General features: G+C 41.2%; 1 protein-coding gene across 2 annotated transcripts in view; it reads right to left on the bottom strand.

The window, feature by feature from the left end:
- EPS8L1 (EPS8 signaling adaptor L1) overlaps nucleotides 1–18,268 on the bottom strand; it is a 73,333-nt gene extending 55,065 nt beyond the window's left edge. The window contains exon 1 of one of the 2 annotated variants that reach the window (XM_066607761.1): nucleotides 18,127–18,268. The gene's annotated coding sequence lies outside the window, so the exon portion shown is untranslated. Of the gene's footprint in view, nucleotides 1–15,847; nucleotides 15,937–18,126 lie in introns of those variants that run through there. The other variant, XM_066607762.1, reaches the window with a different exon arrangement.
- Nucleotides 18,269–22,383: the final 4,115 nt, after the last annotated feature.

The raw sequence follows: 22,383 nt of genomic DNA, 5'->3' as shown, positions 1-22,383 counted from the left end.
CACCCCTAGCTGGGACTGGGATTGGTTAGTGGGGAGAGTATAAAAGACAGAGCGTGGGTGGGGTTATGCAGTCTTTAAGGGAGGAGGAATAGTCTAGCTTAGGCTAGCCTAGCCAGACTGGTCTAGTACAGTCCAGGCTATGTCTGAAGAAGAGAAGCGCCATCATGGTGGAAGCCTAGTCGTGGAGTCAGCAGGATGGGAGTGCAGGAGGCCAGAGAAGAGTCTTTTTCTACCCTGACCCAAGTAACCGGAGACAGGGTAGACCCCACAGAGACTAGGAGAGAAACAGGCATCACAAGAGTTAAATTTGCCCCTGCAAACTCAGAAGTCAGTATGTCACAGGACAGCCTGCACTGTTCCCTCCATTCCTCCACAAATAACCTTCCAGTACAGCGCCCATTTAACTTAGTCTAGCAGCCTCATTCCTCCGGAAAGCATCAAGGAATGAATGCTTGATATCTAACCTATACAAGAGTTCCAGTAAAATGTGTGCCCAAGGGGCCTTGTGGTGCAGAGTGTTAAGGCAGCAGTATGCAGTCCTAAGCTCTCGCTCATGACCTGAAGGTTGCTGGTTCAATCCCTGCATGGTTTAGGTAGCAGACTCAAGGTTGACTCAGCCTTCCATCCTTCCTCGGTCAGTAAAATGAGTATTAAGCTTGCTGGGGGGTAATAAATAAATAAATAAAAATTACCTGAAAGCACTGGGAAATAAGTTAGCGCTATACAAATAACAAGTCCCTTTCCCTCCCCCCCCCCCCTTTTTACTGATACTTCCATAGGCTCGTCTCTTTATTTTGTTATCGCAAAGACACCCTCATCCAAAGGCACTGGCATCACACCGAATTTACATTAGTTACTCTTGCCAAGAATCGCTATTGCAACCCCACCTGCTGCATGGCCACTGTTTTAGGCAGAGTAGCCACACTGTGACAAGGTCAGAGTTAGCGCACCCACTCAGGCTACTCCCGACGACTTCTGCTCACTGCACCATATCAAATATTATATTCAAGTCAAGTAAACAAAGTGTAGAAGGTATTGAGTCACATAAGCTATCAACATTATCTGGGAGTCTCAACAACAGGGTGTACCTCATCCAAGAAGATCAACCTCAACATGTGTCAGTAGCAAGCTGTAATATTCTATTTCGGCAGGGTGATAGAATTCTATTAGTGCTTATTATAGGTCATAAATGATCTAATATGTTCCTCCTTTGGCCACATAAGTGATAAACGGTAACAAGAAGTTTTTGTGTGCGCATATTTTCAGGAACTATCATTCATGACCAAATAGGAACTGAACCACCCACTATAAAAAAAAAAAATGAAGAAACATTCTGAACACAACAACAATCTACATGAGCTATATTTTTCATGACAGACACACAGTAACCTTCTAGGTTTATTAAACTGACTTTATATGACATTATTATTCTAAATGAGGATGTACCCCATAACCAGTGTTTAAAAACCATATACAATAATGAAATCTCCTACATAGCATTAATTCAGTTATCTCACACTTGGCATAATAAGTAAAGCTATTGTAGCTTATTGCTCTACAGCGTAATAAAGTGCAAAGTAAGAACAACTATACACATACTAACTCACAGCTCTGAAGAGGCCAAAAAATCAACAGCAGACATGTTTTTAATTGATGCAATCGGGGCTGGACTTGCCCATCGGAGGAGTCTAAAGTGAGCACCATAAGTCCAGTAGAAGACAGTTTCATTTGCAGCTGGGTTTGGAGACGGTGATTTGCCACTAGGGTCTCTCTCGTGGTTATTAACTCAGGAATAGCCTATTAGAACTTATTGAATCCATATTCAGTTTATGCAATGATCATAACACAGATTATGTTTACTGACATGTTCAGTATAGATGAGGGTCGGCCCAAACAATCCCAGTCCAATATTGGATACCATGTGTTTTTATTTCAAACAGCAAGCTATACTAAAAAGAAAAAAACTGTGCTTTCATAGTGCAGAACCTCTGGAGAATATGGGAAGCAACAGAAAGTAAATGTGGATTCTCACCTAGGTAGGCCGCATCGGGAGCACAACACAAGGAGCTGTAGATAGCTGCAGCCGTCCACCTGTCAGATGGTTGAGCATGAGCCCGGTATTAGTGATATCAGTGGACATTAACAAGGAGGAGATCAGCACTACTGAGAAGGGAGAACAGGAGGGTAAAAAGCTCAATATCTAAATTGGGCTACACGTTTCTCAACTGGACCCAAATGGCCTGATGAAAGAGCAAGTCTGGCTCAGAAACGTGTAGCTCTAAGGTGTGAAGCCTTTTTCTCTAATGTTCTACCTTCTTAGCAGTATCAATCTCCCTCTTATTAATTTCCACTGAAACACCAACGAGCACAACTGCTATAGGAGTAGTCAAGTTATGCCTACCGAATTATGGCCGATTGTGAGAACCTTTGCAATTATAATAAAGTTACATTTTTGGAGAAATATTTTAAGAGATTCATTTGTGATAACTATCTTATTGGTAATTGCACAGCAAAAGCAGGAGGCGTTAGTCACATCCCTCAACAACAGGTGGCTGTGGCTTGAAATACTTTCTTCTTCTGAAATTGAATATATACTCATCATTTACACCACTGATATAAAATCATTACAAAGCCTTTTTTTTTTTTTTAAAAAAGGCAGTGCCCACTATACAAGGGGACTCCTTGACATCCGATTCAGTCAATTCAAGGATTTGAATGTTCTCATAATTTTGACTTCATACAACAGTAGCAAATCCCAAGGAGATGCTTCGAAATGGGAAAAACTCTAAAAGCATAAATTAACAAAGCAAAGAAGGCAAACTCTCCAATTCAGCATGTTAGAAAATCTTACCATGTGATATTACAGTAAGTGCTTCTGATCTACATGGAATTAAAAATCAAGAGGGTATGGTCATCATGCTAGTCATCTCATAAGTGGACCTGCCTAGTGTCCTAGCAGATCATTAGAGGTTCCATTGTTCCTTTTTCGAAATAAGAAAGGAATAGGCCATTGCAGCGCTTCACATTGAAAACCTCTATGTATGGTATTATGTTATTGGGATGATTGGTGCCCCATATCCCCACAGGACAGGCCATGTATGGCCATCTATACAAGTGTTTACAGTTAAAAAACAGCATAATGATGTAACAATTGAGCTACAAACTAATAAATCTAATTATTCTTTTGAATTGCAGAATGGTTTAAAAATCTCAGTAACTTCAAAGGAAAACTCTTAGTGGACAGCTAAATCACTCCTTTACCATCAACTAAGGATGGGTTTACACAATACGCTCATCTAGTCGCTGGAAATAGTCGCTAAAGAGAGCTTTTACCATATGAACAACTTGTTTGTGTGCTTTTACACAAAGTGATTCTTCATGTTCTCAGTCACTGAATCACACACCTCCCTGCAAAGTTTATTGGCTAGTCATTGAAACAAAAATGATTGCCCATTTACCCCAGACAATAATTAATTGACCAACGACTACTCTTAGGTGAACTGAAATGAATAGACTAGTGAACAAATCATCACTTGTTCCGCTGTCGGTGGCCATGTTAATACTGAAAACTATCCCTTGCATTGAGTAATTTTTTGGATGATAGTTATTCCGTGTAAAGCCACCCTTACTCCCTTGATCCCCAAATGTCCCTCTTTCCTCTTAACATAAGGCAGGCCAAACAGAGGAAATCAAACAAGAAAGATCCAGTCATAACAGTTACTTTCTACTCTACTAATATCTCTGAACACTTAGCTATTCTATAGGTAATCAATTCTGTCGCTCTTGCCTCCTATTAACCAGTATCACATATGCCCAATACAAGGCTTATCTTATAAGTAAGGAAACAAGCAAATAAGATATTTTTATATGAAAATGATCTTTATTCATTAGATATTACAGGAGTTTGCAAGTCATTTGCATAATCATGAATGTTCCCACAGTAAACTGAACCACAGAGGTATGACTTCTATACTAAATACCTGCAGTTCCTCTTGAGGCATGGAAACATTTTTAGAAATATGTTTGAAAAAAAAAAAGTTTATTCATTTGTTGCATGAATTCCGTGCTCTTAGATTACATCAGCTCAATGCTCAAACTTAATTCCAAATGCATTGGATTATTATAGCGCATGTTATCTGATATGCTGTATTTTTATATAATATAGCCTACATATAATGAGGCATGTCAGATGCAAATATACAACTAGAGGTTTACATAGCTTTAGTTTTGCTTTTCCCAGTTGAAGGCACCGCAAGAAAATATACAATGCCAACGTTGTGTGTTCATGGCTGTAGGGCACTCTTTGCTGTATGAGGAAATTATGTCCTGGGGATCCATGTAGTGATGTAAGAGTGGGCAAGGAAAAGGCTTAGGAAGTTGGGCATGGCTCCCCTATTACCACTCCCCGGCCCCTGTTTTTATACTTTATGCCCATGTTAACTCTGTTCCCCTGTTATTTCTTCTGGAAATGTATATAGTGTACCCTGATAGAGCGGTTTATCCTGACTGACTATAGGGATATGCTCTATTAAAAGGAAACGGCAACCCAGTTGTCAATTTTGCTTGTACATTACCAAAAGGATTAACAAAGAAATGGCACAATCACAATGCAGATGTCATGTCCATGTGGCACACAAGCACCGCGCTCAGCACGGACGCAGGGTGACATTCACAATCACTGCAATTAACAATACCATGCACTGTAGAACAGTGCGCACCATGATATGTTGAACAGTAACACCACTTCGGGGAGAAGGAAGCGTGGCCCTAACCTAGCAGGTGGGTGAAGGATCCCTGCCTAGAAGCAGAGTAATCGCCTCGATAGTGACAGCCCCTACGGTCTTCTTCCTGGGCCCTGATTGTCCCTATAGAGGCCCCTGGAGAGACGAACCAAACAGCAAAGCAAATCAGAAATAAAGAACAAAAATCTGACTGAAAAGAAAACCGCAACAACTTATCTGGAAGTAGCAGTACACCCAGCACAGAGGAGCTCCAATCTCCACTACTCCTTTATGGAGCTAAATAATAAGCATTGAGCAAAGGGAGGGGTGAGAATATAAAGCTACTCCACACCTGAGGACTGGAAGAGCAATTAGAGAACCCCACCTCCAACCTTCTCCCAGGCATGTCTAATCCAGCATGCATCCATGCAGCAAAGAGAGACAGCACCCATCAGTCTCTGCACATGGTGCATTAACATGCATGTTGATCGGCGCTTGTTTCATTTCGTTTTACACCAACCAAGAATCAACTTATGGAGACAAATGATTGTTCATGCCATCTTTTATCCTCAAAGGCCAGTGGTATATCTCCAGGAAGATTTGCCAATGAATGAGTGTTCACTCATTCGTTAACTAATTGTTGTCTCTTTACAATGCCAGATTTGCAGGAAAACAAGAATTGTGTGGAATGCTCAGCCATGATAATTGGCCCATGTAAAAAGGCCATTAGTCTCTAGTAAGCGATTACATGGAGAACGTCTTCATCATTGTTCCTCCTGCAGAAGTGGGCATGTGGCATTAAGCACACACAATCTAGTCAATAAAAGTCTTACGATGTAATAAAATTGCATTTTTCTGCCACCTATTACATATATGCAATTTAGATCTCCAACATAAGTTTTAATCATCAAACTCTTGTGAAAAGTAAACATTACATGGCCTTTTATACATATGAGGTCATCTAAGTCAGTGTTCCCCAACTCCAGTCCTCAGGGACCACCAACAGGTCATGTTTTCAGGATTTCCTCAGTATTGCCCAGGTGATGTAGTTATTGTCAGTGCCTCAGACATTGCCACGGGTGTTCTCTCTATAGGATATCCTGAAAACATGACCTGTTGGTGGTCCCTGAGGACTGGAGTTGGGGACCCCTGATCTAAGTGACTACATGCTCTTTTCAGTTTCTGTCGTTATAGTCTACAAAGGCCATACATAATGAGAGGAGGTGGCTATTTTGAGGACAATTCGAATACTGACACAAGACCCTTGGATGTAGATGCAGAATTGAAAGATATAAACGGTTATAAAACCTGGAAAGAAATATCATATCTGCTCCCCAAAATATAGTTAGATTTGTAGTTAAGGTAAATTCCGTATTTTCGAGTCAACGTATAATGGTCTAGCAACTGATAGCTACTTTGCCTCGAAAGTGGTTCTCCTTTACGCCTACAAAAGGACTGCTCTCCCCCCCAAAATTTTTTACTAAATAATGGCCGATTCCTCACAGGAGGCAGGTATAAACAGGCCAATATCTTCCTTGCATCCTCCGCAGCTGTCTCCACCCTGAGAACATGGGATCTTGCTAATTCTTGCATAAAGACTTATTTTTTTGTAATAATAAAGCAGGTTACCAGGTGAATAAACTGATATATTAATACAGAAAATAGCTATGTTTTAAGCCAGAATGTGAGATATTGCAATAATTTGCAAGATTTTATGTTCTGAGAGTGGAGGCTACCATGGGGGATGATGGGAGGACATTAAGCGGAGGCTTATGCCCAACTCCTCTGGAGGGAGTTTAGGGTTGTTGGGCAATGTGCAAACAGGTAATAGACCATTTTGTTTATATGGATCATATTAAATAATAGGTTTTCTTTTTGAAGGGCACTGTTCACTTCACCCTCCTTACATGTCTGTGAGACATTGATCTCAGGGATGAACCAACCAACCGCAAGACCAGAAGAGGCCATGATGGGCACAGACTCCTATACAATTATGAAGTCCAGCCATAGCGGGGCCTATGAATTCCAGTGGTCTAGACCAGCCATTTTTAAAGATAAGCCATAGAGTGTTTGTTCAGCCACATTTATTTCTCCTGGCTCTACCGAGCATGCATGTTTACTTCAGTAAGGGGAACAAGCTGCTACCAAACATCCGTAGAAGCAAATTATATCCATGTTAAAATCCAGAAGCGTAAATTGACATTCTTGGGTCACAGAGTAGAATTTGTAACAGGGCCCTCCACCCACCATAATACGAGTGTCTTTATGTTGCGAAAGGGCCAAAAGGAATAAGGACTGGGCTGAGACCGCAACCTCTGTACTCTCTATAGCTGTACATATGCACATTTAGTATTTATAGGTTTCTGAAGGCTGTAAGATCTGGAGACAGTGGAGATTAAGTATTTGGGGTAGTGATTTTTTTGTGAGTAATCTCATTGAAGAACAGTTTTTCCCAGCAGCCAAAATTTGTGCCATTTTTTTAACATATATTTACTAATATACTGTATGGTAAAATAACTGCAACACGAACACGCATTGCTAGTTTGCTATTGCATTTACACATATCATTCTGCACTCTTAAGTGGCCCAGGATGGGCACTTAAGATTTGTGCAAACAGACACACCTTGTACATTTATAGATCAAACCTGGCAGCTCTTAAAATACCAACAGGACAGGAATGCATATATGAAAGAATTTATTTAACCTTTATAAGGACTACAGATTAAAGATAAACCTTCATAGGGCCACTTACAGTTTTTCATTTTACCAGGACCTCTTTAAAATCGACAACTGCTGCTTAGATTGCAGGTGCCCAGTGGGTATGCTCTTTATATGGAGTCCTAGTGCTTGGATTTCTGAAATAGTTGATATTATCAGAAGCACTTCGGGTAAGGGATGCTTGGAAACAGAGGGATGGGACAAGCTCTTGGTTACATAATGCACCCCAACACCCTTGGTCCCAAAAGCATGATAGTTGTTGGATAGTATATAATTATAACATTTCCTGTGATACACTCTTCCTCACCAATCCCTTAAATCCATAAACTGCACCCCTTCAATAGTGTCCTACATTTCTCCCCCCACAGACTATAAGGAAAATCCGACATTGTACAATACCCATTGGGCGTCTATTAGTTTTTGTGAATTCCAGCGTTCTTTCAGAATGAAGAATATTTCTTCTGTGAGAACCCCATTCTATAATTTTCAGTTGATCTGATAGAATAAGGAAGAGAAGATATTCCTAACACTTTTCTATATCTTCCTTCCTCCCTCAGAACCAATGCTTCCTTTTCTCATACACTGATCACAAGCACAAATGCCATGCAAGCTGTTTACTATGCACTTTAAAAAGATTTTAAGTAGCTAATACCTACATAAGTTCTCAGTAAGTGTTTCATGGATTTCACAAACTGCTTCAAACATATAGCTAAGTATCAGTAGTAATTACCTCTTAGCCTTGACAAATATGAGCTATGTCTATAACCACAGAAATCTGCCATGGTTTTCCTTCTGCATTAATTTACTGGGATCCACACCTTCCTGGACAGTTATACTAGGGTACCATTTTTATCCTAATGCATGGTCTCCATCACATGCATGACTCGGAATGCTAGGTTTTCATGGATGATAGTGTGAGGCTGAGATATGCACCACTATCACATAAAAATGAAGGCAACCTCTACGGTGGGAGCTTGATTGAGGCGTGATATTGCATGCGTGTATTTTATGCATGTGAAAAAAATTGCAGTATGTCCTATTTGGGTCTGAAATTTTCCATTAAAGTCAATGGGATCACGTAAATACACAGTGAATATGTAGGATACTTCCGTATTCACTGGGTGTTTTAGCATGAAGGTAGGAGAAATCTATGGGACCATCATCCATTTTTGTGCATGTGAATATGCAAAAAAAACCGTAACAATGTCCAAATAACCAGTAAAAAGGCATATTTTCGGTCCATGAAAATGCTGTATATTTCATGGACCAAAACTGCATCTGCTCGTGTGAATGAGCCCTTAATATAACTACTCCTTAACATGGCTATGGAGCTCTATGCACTTTCATGGCGTTTCTCCCCTTTTACCCATTTACCACTAGGCTTCCTAACTTGAAGGACAACTAGGGTGCCTGGGTAGGGCTGTCAAGAGCTGTGCTACCAAATGCGAGTTGCTGAACAGAGCGGTGTGGAGGGGTGCGCCGGAGCGCAGAATCCAAGATAGCACCCACTCCCTGGCTTCTCGCTGCCCCCTCTGCCAAGGCCTGGATGCGTCCTTCGTGTCCAGACTTCATCATGGCCACACAAAATGACATGGTGGACCAGACTCAGTTCGTGGACCTTGACTTTTACACGTCTTAGACTAATGAAGCATGCTATCAGAATTACAGACAGCGACTCTACAAGCGAATCAGAATTCTATAATAGGGCTTTTGAAATTGGGTTTGCTATACCAGCCAATCTCTGTAATTAGATTTACTAAAATATCCTCAATTGTCAATTTTATTTTTAATTATATAGCAAGACTATATATAACTTGAATGGTATTTGAAAGTAACAGCGCTCTGAGCAACTTTGCAACAAGGAACAGGGAACGCCCCTTCACACTCATTAAGGTAATTAAATGTAGTGCTAGCAATTTCCATCAATTGTCTATCAGCACAATGTGTCACTGCTAAAAATAAACATTAAGAAAGATCTCGGGATTGTAAAGCAGTACACTCATTGCTGTGCTGCGTCTTTCCCTATACAGATAGTATATTTAGGACTGTATCAGATAGCAGGAAGCGGATCACCTGGGTGTGCCGCATTACAGGAAATAATTGTATAATTCATCTGTAATCTGCAAAGCAAAACATTCTGGGGACGGCTACATTTTAAAGGAAAACAGTCAAAAAAAAAAATTGATCATAAAGCGTTTGCATGATTGTTTCAAATCTGCGTTGGAACCTCTGGTTGAAGATTCCGTCGAAGATCCGCCACAAACTAGCAAAAGAAAAAGCGCTACGAGCATCGGTTTTTCTTCCAGCTTAAAGTTGGGCAGATGAGCAGAAAGCGAGCGGACCCAATTATAGACAATGGGGTCCTTTTGGTGCTGCTTGGTTCCGTTCTGGGACGGAGGCGTTGGGCCGTGCGAATTCCCCTTCCCTGCTTCCTTCAGAGCAGAAAAGCGAAACCCCCAACGCAGGTGTTAAAAGCAGCCTCTCTCTAATTGTTTTGCACTACCTTCATTCATGGTTATGATAGGGTTTCTACATTGTAGCTGATTATTAATTTCATTACACATATTTTCAAATGCTGTCAGATACATGCCATACTCCACTCCTCGTGTTATTTACACATTGCAACACAGTTATCAGTTGGTATGTGCACATAGCTATGTGACGAGTAACTTTATCAAAGGAATGAGCAGGGTGAGGAGCATTTAGGGCCCTTTTACATTTACGGCCAAATGCCCACGGGTGGATTATAGCTACGGCATTCGCGGTCAGATACCGCAGCAATGTCCGTCCATAGACATGCTGTGTTAAACGATTCTCCTATGCCCACGAGTGGAAATCAACTGCAATGTTCCGCTCGCGGGGAGAATCGCAGCATGTTCTATACTGTGCGGAAAATCATGCGGACGGCTTCCATCGCAGTCAATGGAAGCCGTCCATCCTGCGATATGTCCGCTGTGGGCACTGAAGAAGTATCATGGGAATCCGCATCATAGGCCAGTGTGTCATGTTCTGCATTGCGCATGTGTGCCGGGCGAGACACTCGAGGGTATTCGGAGAGGTAAGTATAGGGTCTCTGGGGGTCGCCAGGTCTGATTCCGCTGCGATATTTCACAGGTGAAATCCGGCTCAGCCGTGGGCATGAGGCCTAACGATTCATTTGGATACTTGCTAGATCGCAGAAATCTTAACAATAAAGGCTCACAGTAAATGCCGGCAGCGACTGGGTGATAATTAATTCGACGTTCAGTTTCTGGGGGCATAAAAATCAAACAATTGTCCTGCTGTGTAAACAGGCAGTTGTTCATTTATGAATGACTGCCTGTTTACTGTGAATAGAGTCATGCGGCTGGAATGATCTCTGGCCCGCTCCCCTCCATTCACTTTGTGATCCTCACTCCTCTGTGAGAGCACAGGAGCGATTATCACTGGGACTACTTTGGGCGTTGAAGCAACCGACCGTCGTTCCATATAAAAAGGCCATTGGGAAATAAGGTATGCAGTGGTTTTAATTCTTACATTTAATGGTACTCTCTGGGAGAATCTCTGTGGGTCATGCTCTGCCCCTTCAGTTCCTGTAGATGGTGTAACAATGTATCGATTGTTCCAGTAATTACTAATTACTCCGGACTTCACAATAATTTGGAAGATATACACACAAATATTATTTGTATTGTTTTGAATACAACAAAATTTAATGAGGTTGGGAAAAAGTGAAGTGAATTGCAGCAGTGTTACATGTGTTGTCCAAAATGTAAAAAGAAAAAAAAAAAGCTTTTTTCCTAGAACCAGCAGGACTTCTTCCTAGGGCTGCTGTCACTGTCAACTGAAGGGTCACACGTGCTCAGAACGCCTATTGAAGAGCCAAAACGTGCACCCAGCTTTCCAGCGCCAGGTCAATCTGAACAGGCTCCTGTCTATTTAAAGCACCCTCCCCCACTGGATTATGAAAGAGCAATTAATCTCCTAGTGTGCAAGTGTGTTAAGGCCCATTTACATGCAACGATTATCACTCAAAATTCGTATAAACAATGGCATATGAGCAATAATCCTTACATGTAAACGCTCCCATCGTTTACTCTGAGCTTAAAATCCATCGTTCAGGAGAGCTTAAAATCCATCTTTCAGCCAGAGTGTAGATAACACAAACCCCATGCTATGTTCTGCACGGGAGCAGCTGATTACATTGTATTCATGTTGACAGCCGGTGACAGCTATTGTGAAAACAAAGAAACTGATTGCAGAGCTCAGACCACCTATTGAGCTCCTGGAGGCTCCTTTGCACGCAAATTAAGCTGATAGAGCACTAATGGGCATTAGCGCCCATTAGTACTTTATGCAAAATGATCGCTAAAACTGTCAATCTTTCAATGGTTTGAAAGATTGGCTTTGCTTGTAAATGAGCTTTTAGTGTACTGTCTGCTCTCCTGGTTTTGAACCATGTCTGTTCCACTCAGCTTGCCCAACTTCTTCTCCTGACCTTGGCTTGTGTATTGACCATATTTACTCTGTCTGTCCTGACCCTCAGTTCGATTCGTTATTACAGAAGTATTCCGCCTATTTCCTCAATCATGTCTGTCTGCACTTTCCAATACTAAGTTATGGCAAACTGGACCAAGTTTCATCAACTGCCTCTTAACAGAGACACTATTTCTGGAGCATGTTCTGGGTTCTACTTTGGTAGGGTTAAAGGGTGAAAACTAAGGAACTCTAGGTGCCGCCCCTGGATCCAGACCTAAGGCAATAGTGCCTTTAACTAAACATGTCATTTATATTCCCGGTCTCCTCATAAGGGAAATGAAGACCTTTGGATGCCCTCAGGCTCTATCACCCAGCTTTGGTTACAGCTTCTTCACTTCATGTACACTACAGTTCATTAATTTCAATAACCACAAATAAGGCAAATAAACACTCCTTGTACTCCTACACAATATTTACACAAGAACCGAGTCTTGATTTCCTTACATTTTTCTTTCCAAGTATCCACCCTTATCAGTGATTACAGTATTTATTTAATTAAATCCATATTCATCACACGTTACCTTCCTTTGTTCATTTCAGAAAAATTGACAATTTGGCTGCTTACAGAAAGTTATGAGCTGTAGTGTAGTTACAGCTCCGAGTCTCCGTATTAAAGAGCCATTATTCCATTTTTTCACTGACTTTAAAGTTGTCTCAAAGAAAAAGAAAACATAGCACAAGACAATCTTTGTATAATTTCCCGAAGCCTATGAAATATTTATGTGCTCCAGAGCAGAACTTAGAATGGTCCGCTCACAACATAGGCAGGAAACAGGCCACAGACGGGTGTATGTATCCATAGGTCATCCATACAGCTGCTGTTGGGCTCTAGGAAGAAAAAGGGGCTGGCTTCTGTTAGTACCACGTGCTTTGCTAATTAATATCAAAATATGCAGAATGCCAAAGGAAATGGGAACTGAATCGGACGTCATGGAATGACTGTGGATGGGGAGACAAGTACAGGGCCCTTAGGTCTTGGAGGCAAAACCAGTAACCTAATGAGTGCACATATATAGATATATTCTATCCTTCTCTAGTCTCTACCCTTCATTCTATTTTCGACAAGTTATTCGGTAGGTCCTAGGCATTTTCCCAGAATTAGGAAAAATACATTTGACTCTTGAGAAACTATTGCCTTATAGCTAAAAAACTGGATTACCAATCTGCAGTAACTGTGCAAGTGAATCACTTGCATTGCGTTAGTGTTGAATATCTTATTGTGTACTGCTACCAATAAATATCGTCACAGGCCAAGAAGCAAGTTTTCCGCTTGCAATAAGTTTTATAGATGGAGTATGACACAAGTGTTGGCAGTCAAAGTGCTAAGGGAAATGAAGAAAATGTTTTCAGATATGATAGGAGGTTCGGGTCGGACTGGAATATTTGGTCCCACTATGGGAAATTAATTTTTTTGTATCAAATTGGTTTTTATTGGGTTTTTGCATGAGTCATCAAATGATTTTAATGACTAATGTACCTTTTATTTAGCACATTTGCACATCCAGTTTTTACGTCATTGTAATCCATGTTATTGTTGCACGTTGGGGAATTTGTGAACTGTCCTATAAGAAAATCCCTAGTGGCAAGGGATTCTCTCGAAAGTCAACTTTTGATGGACCTTGGAGTCAAACTCTTCAGTCAGAGACTGGGCATGATCCTCTCGTTGGTTAGTCCGAGGTACATTCAAGAAAGTGGTTGCCACACTAATATTTATGTGTACTAGATCCATGGTCACTATCACTGTAAAGGTAAATGCTCTATCTATCCAACATTTTCCACCAAACAATCTAAACCTCTCGTCAAAATGAAGTGAAAGAAAAAAATGATGGAAGCCAAACAGAAAAATAGGGCTGTAACTTTAATAGGGTAGTTCCATTGCCAGAGTTATCGCTCACTAGGAGACATCTGAACACATATGAAAAGTACATTTTGTGAAATATGCCTGAAAACACCCATTATTATGTGTTGTATTCAACAACTGTTAAACTAGTTGAGCCCCTCAGGGCAGGGAAGGGATTAACTTTATAAGCTTGACAACTGACCAAAGTCTAAAGACAGGTTAATACTCAGGTTTGTTGTAAATGTACAACTGGATACACAGCTTGGGGTTTTCTGTGCTGTGACTGTAGACAGAAAAGCAATCAGATGATTCCCAAGGAAAACTTTTAAAGATGTTTTCTAGGATGCCTAAGAATAGGTTATACTGATACTTGAGTCCTGGAAAATCCATTTAAGCGACACTTAGCCTGAAGCCTATCTAATGTACATTTTCTGGGTAGTTGAATGCAATCTGCTGCCGTCTACACAACTACATTGGGCTCCTTGTACATGGAGCGCTAAATCGTTCGCACGAGTGAATGAGCGAACAATGACGCTCGAGTAGTCTGTTCACATATCGTTCGGTCATTTACATTCACTGTAGCAGTGAATGTGAATGACTAAATAATCGCTGTTCACACGCAAATGATATGCAAACAAGCAAACAACTATTTTTATTCTTGTTCAAAATAGACGAACCAGAAGCGAATAAATTCTTGTTAGTCGTCCAATTGTTGGCTGTGTTTACACTGAACAATTATCGTTCAAATTCGCACAATCCAATTTTCCATGTAAAAGGGCCCTTAGGCTGAGAAGAGGTTGACTTGAGGTCGACAACTGGGACTGTCCCTTTATATAGCATTTATAAGTAATTACCCAACAACGAGCCCCAAACATGGAATTGGGATTTTTTTGTTGGTTATTGTTAGATGATAGTTATATCTATAAACAGTGGTCTTTTGTAGAGGTTTCAACATATATTTCATGTACTTTTCATAAAGTTGTCATAGGAGCCAAAACAACAAAAAAAACTATGGAAGTGCCATATTCAGCAGCAGACAGACATGAACGGCAGCCCACAGTGGGATCTTTTCAGTTTACGTCATGTAGAAGGGTGATACCCCATTCCATTTTAATGTAATTAACCCATTTTATATATGTTTCTTTAAGATGTCAGGTGACCGCAGGTAGCTCGGCGGAAGCAAATCAAGTAAAACGTTGCCACCATCCTAGTGTGGTGCAGTTGGAAAGACGCCAAGGTGACAAACGGACCTGCTTGAGCCAGCTCAAGACCCCAGGGTAGGAGGAAACCCCAGTCAATTCTGCTGTTGGCTACACGTAAGAATGGAGTTTTAACCGGAATTGAACAAGTGGATAGAGACATGGTATAAACTGGGCCATTGGGACTCCCCAAGAGACACCTACCCAAGACTCGCAGCAAGTTGCATGAACTGTGTTCCGATTAAAGTTGTTTTTTTTTGTATAATGTGCCATGGAAGTGGCAATTATTTTTACACTATGACATGGGACTTTTTCTGGCCTTATCAGCAAAGTGAACCAGAGAAGGCCCCACATAGTCCCCCATTGAATGCTTCAGGTGGCATGCCACTGAAACAGACTGGTGCTAAAGAGCAAGCTAAGGGTCAGTTTGAGGCCCCACTTCAGCTTATTCCATCCCCTGACAGGGTGCCCCCTGCATCCCAGGACCCTGGAACAGCCATGTTGCCCAGCATTTTCCTGGACAAAATAACAGCATGCTGCACTTTTCTTTGCGGGCTCTTGTGCCAAATCTGCTCGAGAGGCTCCAAGCGCAGCCTTCAAAGCAGAACCTGAAAAAGTTGTCCAACCCTGTTTTAAAGTTTTGCTTTAGGGTTGTAGTATAATCACAGCTAGAGAGCCACAGGTTCCATATGGTATGTGTTCTATGTACAACAACATCACAAGACATGGTAACACCTATAATATACACCACCTTTATGAATGTCATAAAACTCAGAAATTACTTCTACATTCTCGGGCATATTACAAGAATAATTAAGGCACAGTCTGCAATTTTAAGCATTGCACCTACTTGTTATGATGGCACCAGTATCATTAGTTAATGCCCTCTAAATATAGTCAGTGTGATTCCTCTATGATTCATCCGATTTGCATTAGAATACATAAAGTTACTCTTGTGTGATGACATGAAGACGACCTAGATAGAAGTATACATACAAGGACTATAATGCAGTGCTGATCTTACATTTGCAGCCATAGCCTATAGTCAATAGAAGGTGTAATAATAAACCTGACTATGCAAAAGTCTTAAAACTAGTCAAGTGAACAGAACTGAGGCTGTATCAGCAACAAAATCTCAGCTTTTCACAACCCTGAAGTTATCTTAATAAGTTAGAAGTGATTTATGGGTGACTGTAGGATGGTTCCTCAAGCACATCGGTGGGCAAAGGGATCCACTGTATGCATTTTTATTAAAAATGGCATAATAAGATACAGGTCACATTCTCAATACTTCCACTAGTCTTGATCTTGGATACCATGGCTGTAGGGGATGATGCGGTGGGCTTGTTTCCCTACATGCATGAACAACATGGATGAACACATGAAGCCTTACGGACTTGCTCCATGTCTATGGATAAGATCTTACATTTGCAGCCATAGCCTATAGTCAATAGAAGGTGTAATAATAAACCTGACTATGCAAAAGTCTTAAAACTAGTCAAGTGAACAGAACTGAGGCTGTATCAGCAACAAAATCTCAGCTTTTCACAACCCTGAAGTTATCTTAATAAGTTAGAAGTGATTTATGGGTGACTGTAGGATGGTTCCTCAGGCACATCGGTGGGCAAAGGGATCCACTGTATGCATTTTTATTAAAAATGGCATAATAAGATACAGGTCACATTTTCAATACTTCCATTAGTCTTGATCTTGGATACCATGGCTGTAGGGGATGATGCGGTGGGCTTGTTTCCCTACATGCATGAACAACATGGATGAACACATGAAGCCTTACGGACTTGCTCCATGTCTATGGATAAGAGCATGTATATAAACACTACCCTGCACCCTTCTCTGGATGCCCAGGAGTTGAATTTTAACCCAGAGCTGCACAGGCGGTCATTATGTTGCTATGTAAAAAAAATAATCAGCAATTTAAGCAACGCTGTTACACATTCCTTAAAATGGCTCACATGTCATAGAGAAAAGGTCACTAATACCGGGCAACGCCATAAAGCTCCAGGTCTGATTGGTCAAACTGTTTTAGAAGGGCTCGTTCACATTAGCATTAGGGAGTTGCGTTTACCTGCTGGCACTCCCTGTCCGAACAGAGCAGTCTTATGACGGAACCGAACAATGCTGAACGGACCCCCGTTAACTATAATGGGGTTCATCATTACGTTTCCAAATCAGCGACGGAGATTCTGAATGGAAACACGGATGTGAACAAGCCTCAAGACAAACTTCTGTCTCTAAACATCCAGAAACAATTTGAACTAACTGTAACTAGTATGACAGGATTTTGAAGTAGACCTCCCATGTAGCCTGAAAACATCTCAGGTGATTGATAATTGTAAAGAGAAAAAGGTTGGTACAGTGTGAGCCAGTAGAACAAGATGCTACAAGAGAGCAATAACATATTGATAAGTGTCAGTTAACTACATGTTACAATACAGTTAGAATAAATAAATAAACTAAAATACATAAATAAAAAAGGTATTGCAGTGTACAGTGCCTGAATATATGCCCAATGGATAATCGTTGGGCATGCATAGAGCCCACTACAGGTTATGGATAGACGAGGGAAACAGAACACAAGCCTGGCATGGACAGAGCCTAAGGTCAGTTTTAAATCTACAGTATAGCATACTACAGAGACAAATTGATAGAGATTCAGGTCTGTAGTATTAGGGTGCGTTCACACACCGCTGATTTCAGTGTAGATCTGCAGCAAATTTCACCCTTCCAATTGCATTCAGTTTGGTGGGGTGAAATCTGCTGCAGATCTGCACCAAAATCTATGACAACATTTGCAGCAAATTAGTGATGGGTGATCGCCCCCTAATAATACAGACACATTAGGGTGATTTCTCCATAGAACTGCATCCCCCGGCATATTCTTAACCAATAGCACAAATATCTGAGTTATATATGATTGAAAATACAGTACGGAAAATAAGAGTAAAGAAACTGCATAAGGAACTCATCAACAATTCAATAACTTCTATGCAACAATATAAAACCTTCCTAGGAGACCCTGAAGGAGTTGCTGTTAGCTGCAGCATACTTATTACTAGCACAGCAGAAGTACTACCTGAACACCGCGTACAACTGCAGGTAGCTGCTCACCTGAGGACAGGTGCAGTGGGGCGAATCCAGTCTGGTTAATCCACAATCCCAGAGTGATAAATATACATTCCTTGTAGAAAGGGCCCTGCGGACAGCTGTGTTCGCCTTCTCTAGGTCCCCAGCTACTAGTGTGACAGGTACATGTCCCTGAATAGAGTACTTCTCACATGGGGCACACCCACATTCCACAACACTTAGAAACTAGGTGGCAACTGCTCTAACAGCTCATACATCTTAGAGGAGTCCAAGGTGGCCCTTTAAGAAGCCTGAGAGTGCGGTGGGATCTGATAATATCACTGATTGGAAGAAAGAGCAGTTACTTCGCAGCAGCCATACATTCAGTATGACACTTGCACACAGATGTAGCAGAGCAGAACTGGTCTTTTAAAGGAATTGTGCAATGTGGGAGACCTTTGCTCAAATTCAGGGTGACTATGAGACCAAATGATTGTGGGACGTCCCCCCACTGAAAGCCCTTGTACTCATGTAGCTATAGTCTAAATGCTTGTCTTTGAATCCGGGCCCCTGCACACTGGCAATCGCAATATTGCTGCAAGAAATTCGCGATTTTGCTTATGAGATCTCTGAGCATCAGTGATGGTTTTTCTGGCAAAAAAAAAAAAAAATTGCTGCCTCTTGCAATCTTCTCACACGTTTTTCTTAAGACAGACAATAGGAGTTTCTAATGTTAAAAATGAATCGCACGAAAATTGCACTTTTGCGCGATGCGATAAAAAGGAGGTTCCATAGGGAAACATGGGAGATTAAAAAAAGCAAGGAAAACACAGAAAGATCGGACATGCTGCAATTTTTTTTTTTCACTCTACATCGCATGAGTGAAAACTTCTCAAATGGGAATGAAAGCGTTGAAAATCATTGGTTTCATAATTCTGTGTTTCCACTCAAGCTCAATTCACACGAAAATCACACGATTTTATCGCAAGTGTGAAGGCGCTCTTAACAAGGGCGCCTTGACACTGTCGAGAAAATTACGCAAGGGCCTAAGGGCTCCTTCACACAAGCATATGCGCAAATGCAAAAGTTTAAACGCAAGGTATTTGCGCTATGAACAAGGTAGATTGGCGCTCATATTGGCGCATTTTACTGTACTTTTTGTGCACGCAGGTCAGGGTTTTTGGTGCACGGGATACTATCATGCCCGGATTTAAAAGGCTATTTAGCTTAATGAGTTCCAGATGTGTTCTTTTTTCACAGACTTGCACTGCTTATCATGCATTTGCGTACTTGAGCAACTCCCATAGATTTCTATGGGGACCCTTAGTGTGCAAATGTGCACAAAAATAGACCTTGTTGCATCCTTTTCCGTTCAAAATGTATGCAGAGAAAAAAATAAATTAGAAGGGGACCCATTGAAATCAATGGGTTCTGTCTTAAAATTATTGTGCCACTTTCACACAGTTGAGAAAATTGTGCAAGATTTATGCGTTGCGAGATGCACAAATTTTGCACAGTATGTCCCCAATTCTTTTGAATAGGGTCATATCCATGAACAATTCTTTCGATGCGGGAAAAAAATAGCGGCGTGTCCTATCATTGGGCGTTTTCTCAGAATTCCTCGTCCATTGTTTTTAACTGGGCTGGAAAAAACATTGGACGGCATGTGAGATGCACGCGAGTGCGATGCAAGGTTTCCCATTGAAAACAATGGGAAACACTTACCGATTTTCAGCCGTGCTGGAGGATCGCTACTTCCCTGAAGTGATAGAAGGCATTTTTGACACAAAAACGCTTCGCATCCGCGGGTACATCGCACGTTCCTGAAGGCGATATCAGGCCGAGTTTCATTGCCAATATCGCACTTGCCTGTGTGAAATTAGCCTAAGGGCTTAAACAGGCGAACGTGTTTTAGTCCCGTTATACAGACGTGAAAATCATGGACGCATAACGGGACAAAACCAAACCATTGATTTCAATGGTTTTGTTTTCACTAGTTCTTTTTTTTCGGGCGTGAATACTGCGGCCGAGATACGATAGGACTTGCCCTATCTTTACCGCATGTAGTATTAACTGTGTGCGGGAAAGATAGGGCAGAGCGAATCTTCACAGCATTGTTTTCAATCTCCTGTGTTTTAGAGTGGCCTTAGGGCTTAAACACACGGGTGTTTTTTGGTCTCGTTATGTGGCCGTGAAAATCACATTACGGCACGTAACAAAACCATTGATTTCAATTATATACATGCGATATATCTTTATCGCATGTAAAAAAAATCTAGGCAGGACGTATCTTCATGCTTTTTATTTCAAACTCATGCACAATAGTGTGGAGTTTGGATGGTCCAAAAGAAAAAAACAGGTCCATGCGCTAATATGCGCATATGTTTTTGCCCTAAAAATTTATTTTCTGGGCAGAATCCGTATTGACACATGGCTGCTGACACCACATACAACTATATAGTGTAATTATAGTGGGAAAGTCCTGTTATTGTTGAGATCTCACATGGCGCAGTAAATAGTTCTCATTGCTGAACCTAATTCCTCATCCTGTGACACTGCTTGTATGAATGCCACCTGTTGATGAACATGCATTGCTACTGAATATAGTTATGGTGATTCATCCAATGAAGTGACACTGGGAACAATGAATCCCGGGATATGTAACAGCAGCTCATCACATCGTCCTCTATACACCGAAACAGTCATTTATGTGGTCCGTGCGTCATCACAGCCAATTTTTTTATTGTTTTATTGCACCTCAAATAAATGCATTTACTACTTCTTCCTGAAATATGTTTAGTAAGTTCACAAGAAGTAGTGGAGTATCTACGAATATTTAGTCTACCACCATGGAGGTCTGTATGCAGATAATAGTAGAAGATTTGTAATAAAGACTATCTGCAAAGTTCATGGCTAACAAAAAAGCGATGATCCCAGTAAACAGGTAGTTATTCATAGAAGAACAATTGCCTGTTTACCTAGGCTGATCAGTGTTCAGTTTTTATGCCTGCCTAAGGGCTCCTACCCATGGATGGTCATCAATAGTTGATCGGCTGGGGTCTGTCGCTCAGACCCTGACTGATCAGCTGAGTGGGTGCATTCTGTCAGTGCTGCAAATACACTTCGGCTCCGACCTCTATGTAGTGGCCGACACTTGTAACTGCAGGCATGGCTCTCATGGTTTTCAACGGGAGCCGTGCCTTCAGTTACAAGCGCCGTCCCCTACACGGACCCGAAGTGGAGACTTCCGTTACTTTCGATCTGACCTCTGTGATATTGCTCAGTTGATTGGTCGGGGTCCCGAGCAATGGACCAGGGCCAATCAACTATTGATGACCTATCCTGAGGATAGGCATTTGCTTTAAACAATACAAAATTAAACAATCTTATTTGCAGGTTCTCCGAGGGTAGATTCACACTCCATAGGCACAACTGCACTCAGCAGTATGGAGCATAGGTACACCTGAATAAGGGAGTGTAGGAGTTTGAAAACAGAGGCGGGAAGATAGGTGCTGCCCGATCTCTCCTACATGTGGTATTCACTATATGAGGAGAAGATCTATCTTTTCCCAGCCATACAAATCACAGCTGGGAGAAGAGGTTGCGAAAACAAACCATTGAAATCCCATAGAGATTAGTGGTTTCATTTTGTCCCGTTATACGGCTGTAATTATTACGGCAATATAAGGGGACAAAACCACATTCATCTGAACCTGCCCTCATAGTGAGACAACAGGACCAGAGTTCCCCCTCTTGCACGCTCTTACCTAAAAGAGTCTACATGCAGTATATTGAAATAGTCTATAGGAATACATTTCCAACATAATAATCCCAAATGTACCTTCTATGTTCTCTTCATATGAAAAGTCTGTTCTTCAGCCCTGAGCAACCAATGACATTTTATGTCTGACTCGGCTATTCCAGTTTACTGGATGAACAAGTTTCTTTGAAATAAGGGGATTTTCACACATTGTAATAGCAGCAGGAGAGTTAAATAGACGGAAGTTCCGGTGACTGCTCCCAGGGTACTATTAAAGTGCCTCGTAGAGCTGGCTGCTTTTACAGTATATTGTTCTGTAGACAACAATTAGTTTAGATGACATTTAATTTTATATTACAGAAGTGAAATATTCCAGCACTAAATGGTAAATGTAGTTAGATGATTACCCCGCTTTACTAAAGAGAGCATTATCCAGATTTGTAATATATATTTCTAATATACGTTGTATAAATTGCTAATTATATTCAAGATATTACAGTACTTCAAATAATCACCTCCTGAAACACAATACTTTGTCGAGC

Source organism: Eleutherodactylus coqui, chromosome 6 (assembly GCF_035609145.1).
Source record: "Eleutherodactylus coqui strain aEleCoq1 chromosome 6, aEleCoq1.hap1, whole genome shotgun sequence".
In the NCBI taxonomy this organism is placed as follows: domain Eukaryota; kingdom Metazoa; phylum Chordata; class Amphibia; order Anura; family Eleutherodactylidae; genus Eleutherodactylus; species Eleutherodactylus coqui.
This window is presented reverse-complemented; position numbering and strand designations above follow the sequence as displayed.